Source organism: Solanum stenotomum, chromosome 2, assembly GCF_019186545.1.
Source record: "Solanum stenotomum isolate F172 chromosome 2, ASM1918654v1, whole genome shotgun sequence".
In the NCBI taxonomy this organism is placed as follows: domain Eukaryota; kingdom Viridiplantae; phylum Streptophyta; class Magnoliopsida; order Solanales; family Solanaceae; genus Solanum; species Solanum stenotomum.
Window position 1 is genome coordinate 15,491,102 of NC_064283.1, and position 6,652 is coordinate 15,497,753.

Consider the following 6,652-nt stretch of genomic DNA (forward strand, 5'->3'; position numbering starts at 1 on the left):
GTATAACGACAATGTTTATTTAAATATGCACCTTCAATTTTTGACATTTTTACTCTAAAACCATTTGGTAATGTAACTAGGAAAGGTAAGGTAAGATTATGTTATTTGTGAGTAATATCTTATTGAAAGTGATATGATTTGAGGCTTCAGAGTCTATAATCGAGATATTAACAATTAATTTGAAGCAATCACAATAAAGATCACCAATTTCAGTAGCAGTAGAGTGATTAACCAAGATACCTGCAAAGTTCATAGGGTCTACTGGTGATGTTATCCACAAGTCTCCTTGATATTATCATTACACCTTACATTCTTCAATAATCTCATCAAATGATGATATTGGTCTTTGATAAAACTACGAGCTCTATGATCAAGATTGTGCATGCATATGGTTTCCATAACTCATGTTGTCCATCAGTTCCTCAAAGATACTGTGAACATTTGTTGTTGATCCTGAGTTTCTTTCTATGGTGAACTTGAAATTTGATAAAAATAATTTGTAGCACTTATCTTCTGTGTATTTACAACAACAGATTTTCTTTGTTGACGTCGGAAGTAGGATAAGTATTCTTGTTGACATTCTATATATATATATATATGTGCCTATTGTGGGAGTAATTTGTTTTGAAATTGCTACTCCCAGAGCTAGTTAATAAGAGAAGTAGAGCTCAAATTCTTGTGAATATATATGAGGTTTGACTTTTTTTCTTCTTCTATTGGATTATTAGGATAATAAAGGTTTGTGCCATAATTGACAATGAATTTATCATTAAAATGCTTATTTCTCACCACAATGTAGACCTCATTTAATTTGATAGGAATTGAATGAATTTCCTATCATATGAGTGTTGAGCTCTTTCCAAAGTCTCCTAATTTTGGTATAGTCCATATTGTCATTAATTTCCTGGTACAATTTTGCACAATTGATTTGGTCTTATCTATCGAAGAAAACTTGAGAAGTGAATGAGGTGACGCAGAATTTGGAGACATAAAGAATGTCTATGACTCTGATACCATATCAAAAATATGAGTGAACAATTGAAACTCCATTGAAGGAGCTACTAAATAAATCGAGAATAAGAGGATGAAGAAGACGAGTGAAAACATAATTTGGACAAATGAAAAACTGAACTTCCATTTTACCTTTTTCCTATACATATATACAAGAATTGATATGACAACTAAGCTACATTGACAGCTAAGATACAACCAATTAGCTACTAAATCTAACTTGCCGATATAACATATACATATAATTAATTGAAAGAATTAATCTAACTAAACACATTAAGGGGAAGCAAAAAATAATAATTTCATAAAATGTACTAAATGATGAGATATCTAATCCCATAAGATATCCTCATCTATTTCTTACATTACCAAACATGTCGTAAAGTTTTAATAAAGTACAAATGTCACGATCGACCCAAAGTGTACCCTAGGTGTAACATGACGTATAGAACCCCGAAAGGCAATACACAAGCCACTTAGCATACATTATACAAGAGAATAGAAATAAAGATCTCAAAAGTAGCATTCCATATTCCAAAAGAGTTTGACAAAGCGGAAGTCTACCATAAGTCTCAACAAGCCATCTAAACATCAAAGGAGTGGTTGAGACGTAACCCATAAAATACATACATCATCCAAAAACTAGAAAGTCATAAAACAAGTAAAAATGTCTCTGTCCTCGGAACATGAGGATTCACCAATATCTTGAAATTCGAAAGAATCCACTAGACACGAGAGTGAGGAGTAGGAGAATCGAACCCTACATTAATGAGACAATGCAGACACAAGTATGCTTTAGCACATGAAATGTACTAAGTATGAAGCAATATGCATAAAATAGACATAGTAGTATGAATGACTTAAAAACATGTAAGCATGATCAATATTTAAATATTTAAAATCTTAAAGGAGCAATTATGACATGTGACTAATGAAATATGGTCAATACATTAAATAAGAGACATAAGAAAAGCTTTGAAGAAATATAGTCATTTTTGAGGAGTATTAGCTTTAACAGACAATAAGACCATGAGATATATATCATAGAATCCGGTATATCTCTCGTACCGAAAGAAGGGGATTCTACTTGCCAAAGTAGAACCCATACATATCATCTTTTGCTAAAGTGGATCCACTAGCACGTAGTTTGGGGCTAGGGTTGCTACTAGAGACTACCCTGTTTGAGCCTCTATCTCAATGCCCTCTCGGTGCTAAGTCTAAATCCCAAAGGAATAGATAAAGTCAACTAACAGTATAATCTAGGAACGACAATGATCAATACCAATTCACATCTTAAATATCAAAACATAGAATAGATTCTTAAATTGCAATTCAAACATAGGTGAGAAAACCTTTCACCAATGTGAATCTTTATGTGAGAAATGTCTTTCACAAATCATGATCATATTCATATGTGAGCAAACCTTTCACAAATCACAACAACATCGATACTTTCATTTAAAATCACACTCTCATCATAAACATCAATTTAATACGACATACATAATTCTTCAAAATTCATAGTTCGTGGGTTCATATGATGAGGTTCATAGTTGAAAATCATAAATTAGGCATGTATCAATATAATTTCAACTAAATATCATGTATTATTATTTAATCATGCATTAGAAGACTTAATAAACAATAATAAATCATAATTGAATGAAACCCATAGAGATTAAATTGGAACCCTAACTTGATCAATTGAAGTTGAATTGAGAAACTGGAAACCTTAAGGACCCCATGGAGGAATGGAAACCTTGGGGACCCCATGACGGAATGGACTCCATGGATGAATACCCACATACCTTGCTACTCAAAGACCAAGATGAATGGTGAATTGGAGACTTGGATTGAACCCTTCCTCCTCCTCCACCTCTCTAGGTTGAGAGGAAATTGGGGAGTGAATTTGGTTAGGTTATGGGGAATTAGGAGAATGGGTTTGAAGTGTGTAGTTTTAGGACTTAAAAGCTTTATATAGGGCTTAGGATAGGAGACAAAACGACATAGTATTGGTTTAAAACAATTAGGAAAAGATCCAAAAGTCCTTGAAAATAACTGTGTGACTCGATCTACGGTTCCTACCCACGAACTGTAAAACTTTCTAAGGTTCGTACTGGTCAACTGAAGACCAAGTACTGGGACCATGAATCTTACCCAACTTTGACGGATTTCTTGTACGACTCGTATGTCTACCTATGGTCCGTAGATATCAACCGTAAAAATCAACTCGACCCCTTAAAATTTCACTAAGTCTGAAACCCACCTACGTTACCTATCTACGACCCATACAAATATTGATGGACCATCCTGATGAATCGTAGAAGAGGTATTAGAACTTGATTTAAAAAAAATATTTTCTCCCTTTCTACGGGACTGATCTAAGACCCGTAGAAAATCCTACGAACTATAGATTGATCTCGTAGACCTGAACCTGATGCCGCAATTTAATGCAATCCTATTTTTTTTGAAATTCGAAATGTTACAACAAAAGATGACAAGTTGAGATACATATTAAGTATCTTCACTATTTGAAAATTAAAATGTGACCGGACACAAACATATTGGATCCACTAGAAGGAAAGGACAAGTCCACATATATAGTAATTTCAAATTTTTGTTATGCAACAAGGCTAGAGTTATTATTAGTAGTGTGCAAAAAAATTGACTTGCATTGTATTCGATGACAGATCCATAATTTTCATCAAGAGGTTTAGAAAAGATTTAAATCATCGGAAGATCGATAAGCATAAATATAGTGCCTAAAATTTTAATTCGGAACTTCACAATGAATTTTGAATTTCCTAAATCACTAATTAATCTAACCTCTAGTCTTTTGTTCAATCTACACATACACACTAATTTTTTTCTTAAAAATACCTTATATATACAATGTCGTCGTTGCCTCCTAAATCCGCCCCTATTGTATCGTGGTTACATCTAAATTAAAGTACTAACATAATAATAATAATGCTTAGTTAAATGGATAATCTAGAATAACAACCTGTTATTCAATAATTTCACATCCTTAGAATTAAAGAAATAGATAATGGTATGCAAGTAAGATACAATGCATAGGCAACAATTTAAAAAAAAACTATTCCAGTGCAATTGCTTTCTCCACTAGAAAGACTTAAATCCCAAAACATATATAACATTCCAATAAATATAAATTACTAATTTCATAATTAGGATTCATTAAACCTACATGTAGAAATTCTCACAGATTTAGATTGCAAGCACAAACAATTTTAATACAAATCTTAAAACATGACTTTAAGACCGTGGAAATATATGATTTTTACATTACGTAAAATAATATTTATTTAATTAAGATAACGTAGTTGAGTTCATGAAGTTTTAATATCGTACAACCCGCAGGTTCTAGTACTTCATGCCCTCCAAGAAATTATAAATAAAAAGTATCTTTTACTAATTTATTTTTAACTTTTTCAACATAGTCAACAATATTTTCAAAAATAATTTAATTTTAAGGGTAAAATAAATAAAAAAGTGAATTAATTTTACAAATTGACAAATATTTTTAGGAATTTTCCTAAATAATATGGGAGGGAGTAGTATAATTCTAATTGAAATGGAGGAGTAATCTATTTTAAGGTAGCATAGTGGTGAAAACTTAGTTAATAATCTAAAAGTTAATTAGATTACCAGTATGAGCATCATGTCCCGTAGCTCAGTTGGTTAGAGCGTTGGTCTTATGAGCCGAAGGTCGCGGGTTCGAGCCCCGCCGGGACAAAATAGGTAACAAATTTTATGTGTGAGCATAATGTTTCCATGCATTATACAGTACATTTTACCCAATTCTCGATCAAAGCACAAATGGGGACAAATGGAGTATTTATTGTACTTGTTTTTACATATTTGATTTTTGTGATGCTTTACCTAAGTCAGAGCCTATCCGAAACAATCATTTTTTTTAATTTTTGTAATGCTTTGCTTTAGTTAGAGTCTATTAGAAACAATCATTTTACCTTTTAAGGTAGGGTAAAGGGTTGTTGTCACGATCCAAAATCACATTAAGCCGTGAGGGTACCCGTCATTCTCCATAGGCGAACCCGTAAATGTACAAATCATTTAAAATGAGTAGAAAGCAAAAATAAGTATCATTTACTGTATTGGTCTCATTAAGACCGATAATTTTGCTTAACTGATACTAAATCAATATCATATATTGTATTGGTATTATTAAGGCTGATAATTTCGCTTAACTGATACTAAATCGGTATCTTATACTATATTGGTATCATTAAGACTGATAATTTCGCTTAATTGATACTAAATCAGAATATCTATACTGTCTTGGTATCATTAAGATTTCTTGTTCAGAAATTACTCATTAGTCAATGATACCATAAAAGTATAGAATATATATATACTCTTATAGTATCATTGACTAATGAGTAATTTCTGATCAAGAAACCTTAATGATACCACAACAATATACATATACTCTTATAGTATCATTGACTAATGAATAATTTCTGAACAAGAAACCTTAATGATACTAATATAGTATATATATATATACTGATTTAGTATCAGTTAAGCAAAATTATCAGCCTTAATAATATCAATATATGATACTGACTTGGTATTAGTTAAGCAAACATTATTAGCCTTAATGAATTGGGGTATGAGCTGTAATTATTTATGAAAGAATGGATATTTCAGAAATTAATTTGAGTTTGAGTATGGACTTGTAATTATTTTGAATTTTATGGCCCATTTATGTAGTTTTTCATCTATATATATATATATATATATATATATATAAAGACTTACATGACTTAGACTGAGAGAGGTTTCCCTTTCGGGAACCCCGACTGACTCTTACACACTTAAAACAAACTTTTTTACAAGCTGGATATTACAAGAGGGATTTTTAGGAGTTTTTGGATTGAATGAGGGAGATGGTTTTTCTGAACATTGGGAAGGGGAATATGTTGTGTCTTTTTCTGGTTTTTTCTTTTCTTTCCTTTTAGTAAGTGTAGAGGGGTGTCTTTATATAGAGGTTGAGGGGGGCTTAGCATAAAACGTGGAAGAAACCTAATGACCAAACGTGGCCGACTCATTAAAATAATATAATAAAACTAACGGCCTAAAATTGGCCAACATTAGCTCGAATAATTCATGCCGGGTACACATTGGGCCCCATCGCACATGCATTATTCTTACTTTACAAGACTTTGACACAAAGTAATTCACAAGACTTTAACATATTCACAAGACTTTAACACAAAATAAGACAGACGCGTGCTTATCAGTTTTTTCCTCCTTGGAGGATAGTGATAAAGTAAGCACTCACATGACAAATGTGGGCATACCCACATGGCACACTTTTATTCCTACTTTAAATTATTATCTTGTTTTGTCTTGTTCTCCTTCTTCTTTCTTCAGTTTGTCTTCATGTATCAAGGTTGTGAAGGGCTTCGGAATCAAAACTCATTCCTGAATCATCATCTGCATTTGGATTTTGAGCATCCTGATAATATAAATGTTCTCGATAGTCTTCTTCTCCTGAACTGTTGGATCTGGTTATGTTATTATTAGTATTTCTTGGACTAATATTAGGTCTGTTTTGTTCTGTATCTGGTACTAGTCTGTCTCCGTTTGGATCTGG

General features: G+C 32.2%; 1 non-coding gene across 1 annotated transcript; it reads left to right on the forward strand.

The window, feature by feature from the left end:
* The first annotated feature begins 4,694 nt into the window (after window positions 1–4,694).
* TRNAI-UAU (transfer RNA isoleucine (anticodon UAU)) lies at window positions 4,695–4,768 on the forward strand. Its single transcript has one exon. It is a non-coding gene; the product is annotated as a tRNA-Ile (tRNA).
* The last annotated feature ends 1,884 nt before the right edge of the window (window positions 4,769–6,652 follow it).